The sequence below is a fragment of the Hypanus sabinus genome, chromosome 3 (genome assembly GCF_030144855.1).
Source record: "Hypanus sabinus isolate sHypSab1 chromosome 3, sHypSab1.hap1, whole genome shotgun sequence".
Taxonomy (NCBI): Eukaryota; Metazoa; Chordata; class Chondrichthyes; order Myliobatiformes; family Dasyatidae; genus Hypanus; species Hypanus sabinus.
Window position 1 is genome coordinate 171149291 of NC_082708.1, and position 19114 is coordinate 171168404.

Sequence of the window (19114 nt, forward strand, 5' to 3'; positions counted from 1 at the left end):
TATTTCAGCAACAAAGATTAATAAAAGAGTTGGGACAATACATTGCTCAACACCTGCCAGAACAAAATGGATCACCACAGGCTGGATAAAATTTAGAAGCAGGCTTAAGTTAAAAATGTAGTACTGCAAGCAGACAAAATTTGGAAAATGCTCCACAGTTGGTGGAGTTGAAGACTTTTAGGAGCTCAAAATAAGTTACACACAGTGATTGATGCTTTTCTTTGTGATTCTCAAAAGCTAGTAGCAGTAAAAAAAAAATCAGGTCTGAGAATCAGGTTTATCATCAATGACATGTCATGAAATTTGTTATTTTGTGGCAGCAGCGCAGAGCAAGACATAATACCATAAGTTACAAAAGTAAATAAATAGTGCAAAAGAGGACTGTTCAGAAATCTGATGACAGAGGGGAAGAAATTGTTACGAAAACATTGAATATGGGGCTTTCAGACTCCTGCACCTCCTCCCTGATGGTAGTAATAGCATCTTGACAATCTGAAATGTCCATTGTCTTTCCAGGCGTATGATTCACTGCGATTCAGCGATGAATCTTCAGCTACAGGAAAGAAGCAGTTGCAGCAGATGTTAGAAACATAGAAAACATACAGCACAATACAGGTCCTTCGGCCCACAAAGCTGTGCCGAACATGTCCCTACCTTAGAACTACCTAGGCTTTACCCATAGCCCTCTATTTTTCTAAGCTCCATGTAGCCATCCAGGAGTCTTTTAAAAGACCCTATCATTCCCACCTCACAACGGCTGCCGGCATTCCATTCCATGCACCCACCATTCTCTGCGTAAAAAACTTACCCCAATATCTCCTCTGTACCTACTTCCAAACACCTTAAAACTATGCCCTCTCATGCTAGCCATTTCAGCCCTCCAGCTATCCACACAATCAATGCCTCCAATTATCTTGTACTTCTCTATCAGGTCACCTCTCATCCTCCGTCAATCCAAGGAGAAAAGGTCATGTTCACTCAACCTATTCTCATAAGGCATGCTCCCCAATCCAGGCAACATCCTTGTAAATCTCCTCTGTACCCTTCCTATGGTTTCCACGTCCTTCCTGTAGTGAGACAACCAGAATTGAGCAAAGTACTCCAAGTGGGGACTGACCAAGGTCCTATATAGCTGCAACATTACCTCTCAGCTCTTAAACTCAATCCCACAATTGTTGAAGGCCAATGCATCGTATTCCTTCTTAACCACAGAGTCAACCTGTGTAGCAGCTATGACTGTCCTACAGACTTGGACCCCAAAGTCCCTCTGATCTTCCACAATGCCAAGAGTCTTACCATTATTGCTATATTCTGCCATCATATTTGACCTACCAAGATGAGCCACCTCACACTTATCTGGGTTGAACTCCGTATGTTGAACTCCAGATGTTGGCAATGAGATTCCTGCTGCAGCCAACAGAAAAACCCTTCTGTAGTTAACATAATCAATTTATCTCCTTTCATGACAATGGTCACAATAAACACATCCAAGTTCTTAGCATGTCTGTGTTTTCCCAGAGTTGGGCACTGAGGTTATGAACCTAACTATCCCTGATATAAAGGAACAACCACTGTTTGGGATGGCACTGAGAACCCAGCTAATTCAGAAATGTAATCAAATTAAGTTGCTCACAATGACATGAAACTGCCAAAGAAAATCTTGCAGCAAAATCACATTTTCTAAATGGAGATTATTCATCCATGGGGTATAGGCATATCATACATCCTAGAATGTTCAGAGCATTCTGCCAAGGATGGCAGATTTCCTTCTGTGAATGACATTTTTAAATGACATAGCTTCATGGAAACTGATAAGAAGTTTCAGACATTTATTACATCAGACTTATGTTTCAAATTTTAATGTAATTTACCAGTACCTCAATTTAAATATTTGAATTCCCCAACTTTTGAGGTAGGGGAGGGGTGGAATTTAAACTTATTTTCCGAACATTATTCAATAAATTGACAGCAGTTTCTTCATTCCTGCACTTTGCCCATAGCAACCAAGCAACCTATAACAAGTATTTTTTAAAGTATCTATATATAAATGGTGTGGGTTTGCACTTCCACCTTTTTATGAACAAATGTCAACTCATACGTTATTTCCAAAGAAATACATGTTCCAGTCTACTCAATTCCACACTCCAGAGAAAAAATAGAAAATCCATTAATATACATATTAAATTATTACATGAACTGATAGCACTGCTATACCCATCCTATAATTCACCCATCTTACTCTTGCAATGGCAATTTAAAGACAAATATGTCAGATTTCAGTGAAACTACAACTACACCTATCTCAGCAATTAGAAAGGGAAGTTGAACAATTTATGTCCAATCATATATTTTATATAAATGATTGCAGCATTACTATTCAACATGATTGCTCTCCAGCAATTATTTCCAAATAGCTCCTTTTCCAAGTACAAAATATGCTATGATGTCAAAAATTTCTATAGATGGTACAGGTACCGTGGAGAGTATTCTGACAGGCTGCATCACTGTCTGGTATGGTGGTGGGGGGCTACTGCACAGGACCGAAATAAGCTGCAGAGGGTTGTAAATCTAGTCAGCTCCATCTTGGGTACTAGCTTACAAAGTACCCAGGACATCTTCAGGGAGCAGTGTCTCAGAAAGGCAGCATCCATTATTAAGGACCTCCAGCACCCAGGGCACACCCTTTTCTCACTGTTACCATCAGGTAGGAGATATAGAAGCCTGAAGACACACACTCAGCGATTCAGGAACAGCTTCTTCCCCTCTGCCATCTGATTCCTAAATGGACATTGAACCCTTAGACACTACCTCACTCTTTTTTTAATATACATTAATCCTGTTTTTAGCACACTTTTAATCTATTCAATATATGCATATAGTAATTGATTTACTTTTTTTTTATTTTTTTCTCTCCTAAATGTATTGCATTGAAGTGCTGCTGCTAAGTTAACAAACTTCACGTCACATGCCAGTAATAATAAAACTAATTCTGATGAAAGGTGCAAAAATAAGTAAATATGCTCAAATCACACTGCACAAAAAATTAAGACAAGGAAAAAGCCCAAGAATTCCACTTTTCAAACTATATTGGATCTTTTCTGTTAACCCTTTCTAATAACCTATTGCATGTTCCTCCAAAAATATGATAGTACAAAATAATGTTTATCTTTGATGTAAAAAAATACAATTGATCTAGTAGTGCCTGTATATATCAGGTGCACATTCTTTCAAACCATCTAATGGGGTAACAATTGATTTCATGGAGTTAAAAGTCAGTCAACTTGCTCCACTGTTTAACCAAGTTCCTGTCATTGCATTTTCCAAATTACATCTGTTAAAATTATTAGTATTTTCATTATAAAATAATGAAGAATTATTAAAATACCTGCAGTTAATTACAACATCAAAGCAGTTACCACATTTCAGGGCCAAGAACACAAACTACTTCAGCTTTGCTCTTGTGGTTCAGACAATTCCCTCAATGGGCCCTTGCAACACACTCCTGCACACAGTACAGTAATGCATTCATCGCCTGGAAATATTAGATTTAGGCAATTAAGGCAAACAAATCAAAGTCACAAAGACCAAAGTGAATTACACAACTTGTCTCCAGTGAGAGCAGCAGTCTTGAATTTGGAATTCGGATCTGTTCCAGTGTCAAGGCCAACACTCACCAAGTTCAGTTTAACACGTTAGTATGTCTTTTACAACACAGCATAGTACCCATGCATCCGAATGATAAAATCTGACTAAGACAGCTAATAAATCTTTTTGCCTTTCTTCCGAAGTTAATCGAACGGTGCGGCATGGCTGCCAACCAAGTCTTGTGAAACTAATGCGAAGGAAACGGTGCTGGAGGCGATTTATTGGAAAGAGGGCTTAGAAGTAGAAATAACTAGAAATGAAACTGACAATAGGTAAGAAGGCAAGTAGCAACCAGTGACTAAAATGATTTAATTCTGATACCACTTGTTGGGGGGGGGGGGGGGGGAGAGAGAGCGAAGAGGACTATTTCAATTTTAAAAATAAAGTGTTAGGACTCGCGCTATCCGGCTCACAAGGGTAAGGGATTCAGCAGCACGATTATTGGTGGCAGCTTGGGGGAAAGGTGCCTTTTTAAGCGAGGAGTTTCGCTTAGGGTCGACACAGACATTTGTCCAGGACAACTGCAGCCGAGGAGCTCACCTGGCCCTCCCACAGGCCCGAGGCCGCCCCGCCATCCCAGTGGCAGGATGGAGAAGAGAACACCACCACCCCCTCTCTCATCCACACCACGCCCGACCACACAACTCTGGATAATCCTCAACACAAACAGAGCAAATTCCAGCAACCATTAAAAAATTTAAAAACACCGTCCGCAACAAGAGCTGCGTATTACTGAAATCAAACCTGGTATGGTATTTTATTTTTTTAAACTGCACCAGGAATAGTCAATGTACAAAAAAAAAACCCCACGAAATCCTGCGGGATATTTTCCCCTAACTCACCGAGGAGGGTGAATTCCAGCAATCCCGCATCCGCCGCCTCTCTCCTGGTCTCCCTCAGGGAGAGGGAGGGAGGGCTTCTGTGTTATTTTCCTCCCCCCCGCCGTGCGAGTCAGTCACCGTCGCCGTTCCTCCTCCACTCGCCTTCAGCCGGGCCCCGCAGCCCAGCCGCCGCCGATCTCGCTCGCCTCAGCTCGGCCCCCCGCGCGGGCTCGCTCGCTCGCTCGCTCACACACGGTGGCCAAGCCAAGCCAATCCCGGCCCGCCGCCGCCTCGCCTCGCGCCGTGCCCCTCCGGCTGTTGTCGCTCGAGAAACCCAGCCGCCGCCGCCGCTGCGGCGCGCGCTCTCACGGTTCCCGCTGTGTTTCTCCCACCTCCGCCGCCGCCGCCGCTGCTATCCCGCCGCCATCTTTACATAACGCGAGGGAATGACTGGTTAAGCGAATGCGGAGAGAAGAGAGCAAGGAAAGGGAAGGGGGGAAAACTCAGCTCACACCGAAAATCTCTCGTTCTCTCTTTCCATTCAAACGCCACCCGCAGGACTCCTCAATTCACTGCACGAAACTCATTCCTTCATCATCCCTGGATTTGGGCTGGGATTGGGATGACTCGATTCCAAGATTATTCCACTGCTGACATCTCGGGAGTGACGGAAAAAAAAGACTTTTTTCCGAGACTAGGGAGCAGTGATAACCTAACCGGAATAAAAATGGAATTTGAATCCCGCGTCTCTTCCAAAGGAGGGTTGGACAAGATCTTAAAGACGAATAATTTGCAGAATCCTGGAGAAAAATCCTGGGGTGAGGGATGAAACCCTCCTAACCCTAAGAAAATCAGTACAGACACGATTTTAAACCAAACTCATCTGATTCTATAAATGCAGAATATTTTAGAGGAGGTCCTCAATTTGTTTCTTGATCATGGACTCAAAGCAAGATTTGTTTCGCTATCCATATCTTTTGCATAATGTAAGTTTTTCCAACATCTTCTATTTGTTACAGTAATCCTGAGGGACGCAACTTCCTGGTTTTTCTTCCATCTGCTGTCTCCCTTGTAACCTCTGCTTCCTCTTCTGTAACTTGGCTCATATTTTTCCAACATGCTTTTCAAGATGTAAAACATTTGGAACAGATTACAGTATCATGGTTTTTAAAAATCAATGTTTTTTATCTTTTGAGAACATCAGATCACTTTTGGAATTTCTATGAAAACAAAAAAAAAATCTTTACAATTAAAAAAAGTGTGATATTTGAGCAGCAAATCAGTCTGTGTTTCTTTTCCTCTTTCCTACCCATACACCCTCACTGGGTGATTTCCCATCCTCTCCTATCAGATTCCATCATCTTCAGCCCTTTGTCATTTCCACCTATCATCTCCCAGTTACTGAAATCATTCCCATTACCACTTCTCCCCAGCCAAACACATCCCCATCTTCCTTTCACCCTCTCACCTGGACCCACCAGGTCTTGCTCCACCCCTTGCCCCACATTTATATACTGGCTCTTTCCAGATGGTTCTGGACCCAAAACAAAGACTGACTATTTCCCTACATTAATATAGTATTGGCCAACTAGAGTCCGGCATCTGCACTCTATTTTTTTCTCCAAGTAATCTAGATGTTAGACTAATTATCCAGAGAATATGTCTGTGACTTTAATATATTAAAAATATCAGAAAATAGTACAGTACTTGCTCTCTGTAAAAAAGAAGTTCTTTAATTGCCATAAATCACATCACAGTTCTGGTAAAGAACCTGCTCCTTTCATCTATCTTGTGAAATTAGGTTAGAAAGCATGGTATATCCAGACCAAGGCACAATGCACAGTCCCATTTTAAAGTCCTAAATTCTGCATTTGTTTTTTGTTTGGAAAGAGTAACAACTGTTTTTTTTTAATATAGAGCCTTTTTTTCTGCAATCCCGGAGAGCTTTTCATTCATCTTGGCATTTGAGCAGGAATGGGTGATGAATTAGAAAAGCAATTAACAGCATGGGTTAAGGAATTGCTTTTGAGGAGTCTCCTTCAAGAAAGGAAAGAGGACAAAGAAATGGCAATGCAAAAATATTAAGAGAAATGGAGATATGAAGAGAAAAGTATTATAACTTTCTCAGTATTTGTTAATAAGCTTTTTGACTTGACCACCATCTGTGCCTTAAATTTCCATGACTCATGAAGGTTGTAGATGAATGCAAAGAAAACCTCTAAGTTTGAAACAAATAAGTAATCAATTATAGAGATGAAAATTTCGAAGTCCAAGCAAAGGAAAGGAACTCATACTGTGAGTTATTGATAAAATCCTGTCAAATCCTGGCAAACTCTAAGTAGATTTTATAGTCAATGATAGACTGCAACACTTCCTTCACTGTTATCTGTAATATATTAAAACATATATACATGTCATTTTTTGACCCGCTAATTATGTCAGTGTTTCCATATCCTCATTTCTAATTGAAATAGCCACGCAGCCTCTGTCATCTTGTCATAAAGTTCACATAATTTTCTGAAAATATTTCTTGAATAATTTTGTCAGCTGTCATTTTCTCCCACGTTCCAAATTTCTGTCTCCGTGAGATATAACCAAAATGGTAACAATGAGAAAAGAGGCTAGACAATCTGATTTATTGATTTTGGTCAGACATATAGATTAACCTGAATGCCAGGAGAGCTTTATATCTGTGAATATTATAAGATGATGTTACACATTCAGCCAAGAGAGAAAATCGAACAACAGTTAACTCATCATCCGAAAGCTGTACCTCCAGCAGTACACCTTCAGTGGATCACTGCAAAGTCATTTCTAATAAATGTACAAATTTATGATATAAAAGTTTTATTCAGCCTTATTCACAGTTTTATTCAGCCTTATTCACAGTTTTATTCAGCCTTTAACTCTGAGCCAAACAGTGCATTTCTAAACCTCACTCTCTGAACTTAAATACACCATCTGCCATTATGTTTGATTATATCTGTATTCTTACACATCTGGCTGAAACCAACAGTTCTTTTGGTAGTCCTATTAAAAGTCCTGCTGTAAGTACAAATCAGCAAAGTTATACACAGAGCAAAAGCTCACCAAGTTAGATCGTCTGAGCCAGAACAGCAATGGGGTACTAACATTTGTTTCAATATCTCAGAATTAAGCAGGACAGAAGTCAGCCAAGATTCTTGTTCTTGAATCCAATCCAGTAAGCTGTTGTGAGCTGTACACTCACAAAGCAGAACCATTCTAGATTTTAAAAAATACCATTTGTATTTATTACACACAAATGTCAAATTTAAAATTCTAAGCAATTAATTGCTTCGCATTCAAAATCCAATATTGAAGTTGATTCCTTTTCAAAGGACGTGAATGATGATTTTGTTTATTTATCATCAATCATCGGAATTAACAGCACAGTCAAGGCCATTCTACACCACCAGTCTATGACCAAAAATGGGCATGAGATTCACTTGACTTCAAACTCATGGCTTTAAGTCCTGTATGTCTTCAAGTGCTCATCCAGGTATGTTTTAAATGCAATGAGAGTGTTTACCTCCAACATCCATTCAAGCACTGAGCTCCAGATCCTCACTTCTCATTGAGTTTTTTTTCTCAGCTCCCCTTTAATCCTTCTTTAAATTAATTCAAATCTATGCCCCTGGGAAACTGGACTCTGTGATATGGGATGTTGATTATATTCATCTTCTCACAATTTTGTACATCTCAATTCAATCTGCTTTGCTCCAAAAAAAAAAGAAACTCAATCTAAGCAATCTCTCCTCATAACTAGAATGCAGCATAGTTCCCTCTGCATTCTCTGCAATTTCTGGACTTTCCTTGGAACTATCATATCCTTTGTATTGTTTGGTTACTAACAGTTTACACAATTCTGCAGCTATGGATGAGCTCATGTTTAACAATATTTTAAATAAAGTGTTTGAATACAAATGTATTAGATTCTGCATGTATATCTGAATAGCACAACGAAAAACTAATTTGAAAAGAATTAATAACTGGTGCTATCTTTCCTCGGATACAGTTTGTGTACTAGATAATATGCAAGACCGAAGTATTCACTGTGATTTGTCCAAACAAGTCATGACAAAAAATGTTTACATTAATATGCCATGAATCACACTGTTACACAGATGACTTAGACAAAAAAATGTTTCAAAAGTATTTAACTACATGATGGGTTACTCACACATCACATACTCAATGATAATTCAAATGAATTAGCAAGATCATCCAAAATTAATGGCCTTGTCTTGTCTTGCATCAAATCTATAACCACCCTTATGTTTGCTGGTTTATATTGAGAGTTAAATATTGAACGGGGGTTGACGAGGAGAAAAAAAACCATCAGCCATGATTAAATGGCAGTGCAGTTTCAATGGACCAGGTGGCCTAATTCTACAAAGGTCTTGTGGTCTTATAGAGTCCAGTTAAGCAATTTTTCAGTCTTAAAGTTCCAACTTTCTTTAATCCCAATCTCTCCCAGCAATGCCTGAAGAGGTTTAAAAATAAAAACGATCCTGGTAACTTAACTCTCTCACACATATCCATAAGATTTCAGATTTCTGCATGGTCAAAGAACCCATGAATACTCTGTCAGTAATTTTTCCTTCTCTTTTTGCACGACTAATTTAATTTATTTTTATATATACTTTTTACTGTAATTTATAGTTTTATTACTGTGTATTGCAATGCACTGCTGCTGCAAAACAACAAATTTCATGACATATGCCCGTGATATTAGATCTGATTCTGAGTCTGATCAGCTACTTATGATTCTTTTCTCATAAACCTAAACCAAGGGTAGTCTACAGTATCAACTAACCTACCAGAAGAAAGCAGAGCACCTGGAGGAAACCCATATTGTACAGAGTCCTGCTGAGATAGCACTGAAGTCAGTTTCAAAGCAGGATCTCTGGAGCTGTAAAACAAGGGCATGATCCAATGTGCCACCATGCCAATTTCATTCAAATATATGACTCTGGGGCTGATAATGGTAAAGTGATGTTGATGCCAAGATCAAGATCTTACTTAATGGCATTGAATGAGGGATTAATTTGCTATTCCTTTTCCAGTTTCTCAGGCCCCTAACAATTTTTAAAGATACTTAGGAGCACCAAGCTTCAGCTGACTATTGAAATCATGCAATGAAATCCAATCAGCAACTAACTTACAGATAGTTGTCAATCCTTTTAAGTAACATCGTAGGAGATACTTCTTGCCGTTGAACAGTTGTTCAAATGTGTGAACTTAGCATACGGAAATAGCTACAAATCTGTGCTCTGATTTGATGAAGTTAATGTACAGTGAGTGGCCACTTTCATAGGTACACCTGTACACCTGTTCATTAATGCAAATATCTAAACAAACAATCATGTGGCAGCAACTCAGTGCATAAAAGCATGAAGACATGGTCAAGAGGTACAGTTGTTGTTCAGACCAAACATCAGAATGGAAAAGAAATGTGATTTAAGTGACTTTGACCATGGAATGATTGTTGGTGCCAGTTTGAGTATATCAGAAACTGCTGATCTCCTGGGATTTTCACGCATAACAGTCTCTAGAGTTTACAGAGAATAGTGTAAGAAACAAAAACATCCTTTGAGCTGTAGTTCTGTGGGCAAAAGAGTCTTGTTACTGAGTGAGGTCAGAGGAGAACAGCCAGATTGGTTCAAGCTGACAGGAAGGTAACAGTAACCCAAATAGCCATGTATTACAACAGTGTGAGCAGAAGAGCATCTCTGAATGCACAACTGAAACTGGAGCTGGATGAACTTCGGATTATTCGGGAGGCAGAGGCAGAAATAGACAGGAGTTTCAGGAAGATAGTCACCTGTAGGAGTCAGGAGACAGGTAGTTGGGTGACTGTCAAGAGAGGGAAGGGGAATAGACAGGAAGAGAAGAGCACCCCTGTGGCCGTTCCTATCAATAATAAGTATACAGTTTTGGATACTGTTGGTGGGGACGACCCACCAGGGACAAGTTGCAGTGGTTGCGTCTCTGGCACCCAGACTGGACCTCAGCTCAGAAGGGAAGGAGGGAAAAGAGGAGAGCAGTAGTGATAGGGGATTCGATAGATAGGAGGTTCTGTGGAAGAGATCGAGAATCCCGGATGGTCTGTTGCCTCCCTGGTGGCAGGGTCCGTGATATCTCGGATCAAGTTCTCAGTATTCTCAAGTGGGAGGGTGAGCAGCTGGATGTTGTGGTCCATGTAGGGACCAATGGTGTGGGTAGGAAGAGTGAGGAGGTCCTGAAAAGTAAGTTTAGGGAACTAGGTGCCAAGTTAAAGGACAGGACCTCCAGGATAGCAATCTCAGGATTGCTACCAGGGCTGCATGCAGGTGAGTTTAGAAATAGTAAGGTAGTGCAGATCAACACGTGGCTGAAGACATGGTGCAGGAGGGAGGGCTTCAGATTTATAGATAATTGGGCAGTTTTCCAGGGAAGGTGGGACCTGTTCCGGTGGGACGGTTTACATCTGAACTGGAGGGGGGACAAATATTCTTGCAGGTAAGTTTGCTAAAGAGGCTCCAGTGGATTTAAACTAGATACGAGGGGGGAGGGGAACCAGAATGTAGGAACAGATGTATGGGAGAAGGAAGAAAAAGAAGACAGTCAAGTACTTTGTACTGTTAGAGATGAACAGAAAGGAAGAGGTGGAGAATTTCTTAAATGCATTTATTTTAATGCTAGGAGCATTGTAAGAAAGGTGGATGAGCTTAGAGCATGGATTGATACCCGGAAATATGATGTTGTAGCTATTAATAAAACATGGTTACAGGAGGGGTGTGATTGGCAACTAAGTATTCCTGGTTTTCATTGTTTCGGGTGTGATAGAATCGGAGGGACAAGAGGGGGAGGTGTTGCATTGCTTGTCAGAGGAAATATTACAGAGGTGCTCTGGCAGGTTAGATTAGAGGGCTCGTCTAGGGAGACTATTTGGGTGGAAATGAAGAATGGGAAAGGTGTAGTAACACTTATAGGGGTGTATTATAGACCACCTAATGGGGAGCGAGAATTGGAGGAGCAAATTTACAAGATAGCAGATGTTTGTAGTAAGCACATGGTTGTGATTGTGAGAGATTTTAATTTTCCACAGATAGACTGGGAAGCACATGCTGTAAAAGGGATGGATGGTTTGGAGTTTATAAAATGTGTGCAGGATAGATTTTTGCAGCAATACATAGAGGTACCGACTAGAGAAGGGGCAGTCTTGGATCTTCTGTTAGGGAATGAAATAGGTCAGGTGACGGAGGTATGTGTTGGGGAGCACTTCGGGTCCAGTGATCACAATGCCATTAGTTTCAATATAATTATGGAGAAGGATAGGACTGGACCCAGGGTTGAGATTTTTGATTGGAGAAAGGCTAACTTTGAGGAGATGCAAAAGGATTTAGAAGGAGTGGATTGGGACAATTTGTTTTATGGGAAGGATGTAATAGAGAAATGGAGGTCATTTAAAGGTGAAATTTTGAGGGTACAGAATCTTTATGTTCCTGTTAGGTTGAAAGGAAAGGTTAAAAGTTTGAGAGAGCCATGGTTTTCAAGGGATATTGGAAACTTGGTTATGAAAAAGAGAGATATCTACAATAAATATAGGCAGCATGGAGTAAACGAGGTGCTCGAGGAATATAAAGAATGTAAGAAGAATCTTAAGAAAGAAATTAGAAAAACTAAAAGAAGATATGAGGTTGCTTTGGCAAGCAAGGTAAAAATAAATCCGAAGGGTTTCTACAGTTATATTAACAGCAAAAGGGTAGTGAGGGATAAAATTGGTCCCTTAGAGAATCAGAGTGGACAGCTATGTGTGGAGCTGAAAGAGATGGGGGAGATTTTGAACAATTTGTTTTCTTCAGTGTTCACTAAGGAGAAGGATAAAGGATATTGGATTGTGTACGGTAAGGGAAACAAGTAGGGAAGTTATGGAAACTATGAAGATTAACGAGGAGGAAGTACTGGTGCTTTTAAGGAATATAAAAGTGGATAAATCTCCGGGTCCTGGCAGGATATTCCCAAGGACCTTGAGGGAAGTTAGTGTAGAAATAGCAAGGGCTCTGACAGAAATATTTCAAATGTCATTAGAAATGGGGATGGTGCCAGAGCATTGGCGTATTGCTCATGTGGTTCCATTGTTTAAAAAGAGTTCTAGGAGTAATCCTAGCAATTATAGGCCTGTCAGTTTGACGTCAGTGGTGGGTAAATTAATCGAAAGTATTCTTAGAGATGTTATATATAATTATCTGGATAGACAGGGTTTGATTAGAAACAGTCCACATGGATTTGTGCATGGAAGGTCATGTTAGACAAATCTTATTGAATTTTTTGCAGAGGTTACGCGGAAAGTTGACAAGGGGTAAAGCAGTGGATGTTGTCTATGTGGACTTCAGTAAGGCCTTTGACAAGGTTCCACATGGAAGGTTAGTTAGGAATTATTTGAGATCTGAGAATAATATTTTTATGTATGAATTATGTATTTTAGTAAGTTTGAGAGATGTGGGGCAAAGACCAATACTATTAACTGGATCACAGTGAGGCATCTTCACGTTGTTTGGTAGAACAATCTTAAAAAGAGGTAAATGGCTTATTGACTATATATTTCTTCATTAAATATCTTTAAGAACATAAGAAATGGAAGCAGGCGTGGGCCGTCATTTCCTTACATCTATTCATTATTTAATAAGATTGTAGCCAATTTTGTGCTTCATGCACTCTCCTGCCTAATTCTCCATAAGTTTTGATTCCCAAATTCTCCAAGTATGTACATTATTATAACTTCCTAAACTTGGGCATCATTCTAATTCATATTGCTCAGATTTTGCTGTTAAGTTTGAATTAATAATATATTGGTACTTATGTACATTACTAATTTCTCATAAGGTCAGAGTAAGCTGCCTTTGCGATCTGCTCAGTATTCAGTTACATTCATTCTGCAAGTAGGTTGGGTAGTTCAGGGTTTTGAATAATTGACCAAAAAAAACTCAGTCTTGTTTAAGTCTGTCCTCATCTTTCTAGGCTTGGTTATTTCTGTAAAAGGTTTCATGCGTCCGTAGATTCTCCAAATCTTTGTGCATACACGTTTGGTTTATACAAGTTAATGGACCTTGATTGACTGCAGTTTCAAAACAGAATACATGGCAGAATTGCAGTTTCAGTCTTGAACATAATAAAATTAACCTATTTAATGTTTCTGGAATGAACATGGTTCATGAACAATCAGCCAAGCATCGCAGAGGTTTGTTCCTGTATAGATTTTAGTCTTGCAATACATATTCTCTTGTTTATATTATTTTTACAATTTCCGTAATAACCACTTTGATTTCCTCTTCCAATTTTTTTTACCACTTCATGACAACAGGGAAGAGTGACTCATCCCCTAGTCTCTCTCACTCTCCAGTGCAGTGATATGATTACATTACAATAGCACAGCTGACTTTGGCAACCTATTGTGAGAGGCAATGGTAAGACATGCAACTTCCATTTCAGAAAATATACATGCAACAATTTGGTGCTGAAATGATATTATTACATGATATAATTCAGCTACTTTGTAATGATTTCAATGTTTACCACAATTTAAGATTCAAGCCCACCTAAATGAACATAATTTGCAGTCTTTTTATCCTTAAACTTGTGTTAAAAGTATTAATCTGTCCATAATTGCAGTAATATAAATGAGAGGCTGCATTATATTGTACCTTTCAGTGTCTCAGGAAAAATTCTTTTTACTCAAAAACTCCAGCAGACTGGTAACTGCTGTAATTGTATGCAGTTCTTGATCTGAAATATCTAGAGCAATGAGGTATAGAACAGATGATGTCTTCATCCTTAGCAGTTTTCTATATTTTCTTACCTTCTCTGCATTATGTATTTAACCATAAAAACATAGCAATTTGAACAAAGGTTCAAACAGCAATATGATAATAAAACAATTATCTGATTTTGAAACTGTTGATTGAGGAATAAATACTTTCCATGCTATTTGCATTTCAATTTCCACCTTTTCTTCATTATCATTCAAATTTCAAAACTAAAATACTGAGTCAGAATCAGAATCAGGTTTAATATCACTGCTATATGTGGTGAAATGTATTGTTTTCCAGCAGCAGTACAGTGCAAAACATTAAAATTACTATACACAAAGGGCTGAAAGAACTCAACAGATGAGGGAGCATCTATGGAAAGGAATAAGGAGTTGATGTTTTGGGCCGAAACCCTCCATCAGGGTCTTGGCCCGATATGTTGCCTCTTTATTCCTTTCCATAGATGCTGCTTGACCTGCTGAGCTCATCCAGTATTTTGTGTGTGTTATGCTGGATTTCCAGCATTTGCGAAATCTAAGTAGAGATTCTTCAGATACTGGAAATCCAGAGCAACATATACAAAATGCTGGAAGAACTCAGCAGATTAGGCAGCATCAATGGAAAGGAATAAACAGTTGACCTTTCATGCCAAGAATCTTCTTCCGGACTGGAAATGAATAGGTAAGACACCAGAATAAGAAGATGAGAGGAGGTAGGAGGGGAAGGAATACAAGCTTGAAGGTGATAGATGAAGCCAGATGGATGGGGGGGAGGGATGAAGTAAGAAGCTGGGAGGTGATAGGTGGAAAAGGTAAAGGGTTGTAGAAGAAGGTACCTGATAGGGGAGGAGAGTGGATCATAGAAGAAAGGGAAGGAGGAGGGGCATGAGACTCTCTGTCCGGTACATCATTCTCTGCAACCACTTTCTTCAACAGGACCCTACTACCAAACACATTTTTACCTTCCTTCTCCCTCTACCTTCTACAGGGATTGCTCCCTCTTGTTTCTGATTCCCTTGTACAATCATCCCTCCCCAATAATCTCCCATTGGGCAAGCGGAATAAGTGCTACGCTTGCCCATTCACCTTTTCCCTCACCTCCATTCTGGATCCCAAACAGTCCTTCCAAGTGAGGCAAAACTTCACCTGCAAATCTGTTGGGGTTGTCTACTGTATACAGTGTTCCTGATGTGGCCTCCTTTACATTGGGAAGACTCGATGTAGACTTAGAGTCCACTTTGTAGAGCACCTTTGCTCCATTTGCAAAAAGTGGAACTTTCTGGATGCCAACCATTGTAATTCCAATTCCCATACCAACATGTTAGTCCATGACTTCCCCTACTGCCATGATGAGGCCATTCTCAGGTTAGAGGAGCAACACCTCATATTCCGTATATGTAGCCTCCAACCCAATGGCATGAATATTGATTTCTCTAACTTCCCTTCTCCTTCCCACTTCTTTAATTCCCTACTCTCTGATCCCCAAACTTCTCTTCTCCTCACCTGCCTGTCACATCTCCCTGGTGCCCTTCCTCCTTCCCTTTCTCCCATGGTCCACTCCCTTCTATCAGATTCCTTCTTCTCCAACCCATCACCTTTTCTACCTATCACCTCCCAGTTTCTTATTTCATTACCTATCCCCCACCTACCTTGCTTCTCCTATCACCTTGTAGCTCATACTCCTTCCCTTCTCCCCATCACATGGCTCCTTTCCCCTTCCTTTCCAGTGCTGATGCAGGGTCTCAGCCTGAAAAGTCAACTCTATTATTTGTGCAAAAAGAGAGCAAAATGTGAGGTGACTGCACTTGTGAGAAACCCAAAAGAAAGCCAGAAATTATCACACATATCACATCAGACTACATCTCAAGTCAAGTCAAGTCAAGTCACTTTTTATTGGCATTTCGACAGTACAGTACAGTAAAAATGAGACAATGTTTTTTAGAACCATGGTGCTACGTAAAACAGTACAAAAACTACACTGAACTACGTAAAAACAACACAGAAAAAAACTACACTAGACTACAGACCTACATAGGACAGCATAAAGTGTACAAAATAGTGCAGGCATTACAATAAATAATAAGCAAGATGATAGGCACAGTAGAGGGTAGTAAGTTGGTGTCAGTCCAGGCTCTGGGTATTGAGGAGTCTGATGGCTCTGGGGGAAGAAACTGTTATCTTTGCAGTGAGAAATAGAACTACTGATTAATGTTCACACTCCATAGAGATGCAGACTTATTACTGAGTATTTTGAGTATTTTCTAATTTTTTTTTCTAGATTAAAGACTTGCATAGTATGTTCTTAAACTCTGCCATGGATGGTCCCTAGCCCAGTTGCAAAAGGAGGAGGGTTGGGGATAGGGCTAGCAACTCCATCCCATAAAAACCCAAAGCTGCACATACACCAATAGAGGCTATGAAACCCTCTTCCCTGGGAGAGGAAGGATCTTCGAAGATGGTTACACCTCAGGACAACTTGAAAGACTGGCTCAGAATTGAGGACTCTGGTGAGCTGATGTCAACAGCCTATGCAGCATTTGAGGTGATGGGTTTAAATAAGTACTGTAAGTAAGTAGTGTGTTCTTTATATTACTTTCTGTTGTCCTGTTTACAGTTTACCTGTAATGGTCTTGAAAATTGCATAAGATTAATTATTTTTACATTTTTTTAAGTCGTTGATAGAGCACAGTAACAGGCCCTTCAGGCTCTACAAGCTGCCCAATTACACCCAATTAATGTACTAACCCTTTCATCTTTGGAACGTGTGAGGAAAGCAGAGCAGCTGGGCAAAACCCAGGTGGTCACAGGGAGAACGTACAAACTCCTTACAGACAGTAGTGGAATGAACCCGGATCACTAGCACTGTAATAGAAATATGTTAATTGCTCCGCTACCTTATTTTTCATAATTTATTTGCAATCACCTGTACCATTATTGCTATATCAACTATGCAAGAAGAAGAATGAGTGATGCAAATTTTTCATAGTGTCATCACTGACAAAAGAGAAACCACAGCATTGTTGGATAAACAGTTTCATATTGTTTTGTCATGACAGTTGTTAGATTGAACTTCACACAAGTTCACAAAGCAACCCCTTTATTGCTATGTTGGACCATTTATGCAGTTGCAACCGGGAACCTATTGTAAAGATGTATTTGTCAGGTGAAAGGCAACGCATGCAGAGGCTTCCATGCTTTCCCAGAAAAGTACATTATGACAGGGGGAAGGATCCAAGGCCACATAGAATAGGGACACCAACTGGAAAGGTGGAATGGGTAAGAGAAAGTAATAAAACATCCCAAATAATCAGGAACCCTACTCCACCCAAACTTCCTTTAGGAGCAATGCATGATTCTTACTCAAATCCTTATTATTCAGTTCCTTATTCATGTCTGGATAAGGCAGCTCACTGAATTTCTCTGTATTCGAATCTTCATGACAAATCAAAAATAAGTTCCATGATATCTACAAATCTAATGGCTCTTGATTCCAATGAAGACTTAAGGAAGCTACAGAGGAATGTGAACAGATTGGGTGAGTGGTATGGAACGTAAAGATGGAACATGTGAAATTATCAGGAATTAGCAGGAAAAATAAATAGGACAATAAGACATAGGAGCAGAATGAGGCCATTCAGCCCATCAAGTCTGCTCTGCCATTCCATCGTGGCTGACTTATTATTCCTCTCCACCCCATTCTCTCTCAACTTCCAAATAAATACATTATCCAACTGATGAGAGAATGCAGAAGAGTGGGATGTAGGAGGATGTAGCAATTGTATTTTTGGAAGTTTGGTTGATCGCCAAGCTTGGCAAAATGTTTGCAGATGTTTCAGCTCCAATCGAGAAGCCGTCATCACTGTGCAGTTGTCTCCTTAGAATGCCAGCTTACATACTCCTCCGGGGTCCAAATGGGTATTGATTAGACGTCGTGATTTGGTTGACTGGTTCAAAGCGCTGTGAGCAGTTTAGCAATAGAAGATTGTGACTGGCTAGTTTCGAAGGAGGCCCACTGAAAGTGTTTGCTTTGCTGTCCATATCTTGAGATTACCGACGATTCATTAATTGCTGACGTTGTTTGTTTCTCTTTTCTCCGTAAGGGTTCATATACCGCATGTGTTTGTTGATGGATCCTTCTGTAGAGAACTGCACTTTCAGAAACACTTCCAATGGACCTCCGTCGAAGCTAGCTACTACTACTGAATTGTTCACAATCCTTTGAACCAGCCAACCATATCGTGATGTCTAATCAATATCCATTCAGATCTCCGAGGAGTATATAATCGGCATTCTGGGGAGACAACACCTTCAACTGCGCAGTAATGATGGCTTCTAGTTTGGAGCCGAAATGTCTACCAACGTTTTGCCAAGATCATCAATCAACCAAACTTCCAAAGTTGTATTTTTATTATTTGTAGGGGAATTGAAAACATATTAAATTATGCTTCAACTACTGTATATAGGGCATTTGCAAGATCACGTTTGAGGTTTTGTCGTTGTATGATGAAGAAATTTTAGTCAGGTTGGGCTTGTATCCACTGGGGAGAGAGGAATCAGACAAGATATAGAGGTGTTTTGACAGGATGGATGTGGAGACGTTGGTTTCTCATGTAGGAAATTCTAGAAGTGGGGGGGGGGGTCGCCATGTTAAAGTAAGATTCAAATACTTAGGAAAGAGAGGAAGCTACATTTTCTTTCCAAGTTGTTGGGAGTAGTTTAAGCTCTCTTGCTGAAAGGGTTGTGGAAGCAGAATCCTTGAATATTTTTAAGACAGAGGTAGATATACTCCTGATAAGAAAGGGGTTGAAATGTTGCCACAGGTAGACAAGAGTGCAGA

The 19114-nt window shown here is 40.0% G+C and overlaps 1 protein-coding gene across 3 annotated transcripts in view; it reads right to left on the reverse strand.

Annotated features, from left to right (window-relative positions):
• The window catches only part of ptpra (protein tyrosine phosphatase receptor type A), a 219091-nt gene extending 214209 nt beyond the window's left edge, over positions 1-4882 (reverse strand). For all 3 annotated transcript variants that reach the window (XM_059965672.1, XM_059965671.1, XM_059965670.1), the window contains exon 1: positions 4488-4882. The gene's annotated coding sequence lies outside the window, so the exon portion shown is untranslated. The remainder of the gene's footprint in view (positions 1-4487) is intronic.
• Between the last annotated feature and the right edge of the window lie 14232 nt (positions 4883-19114).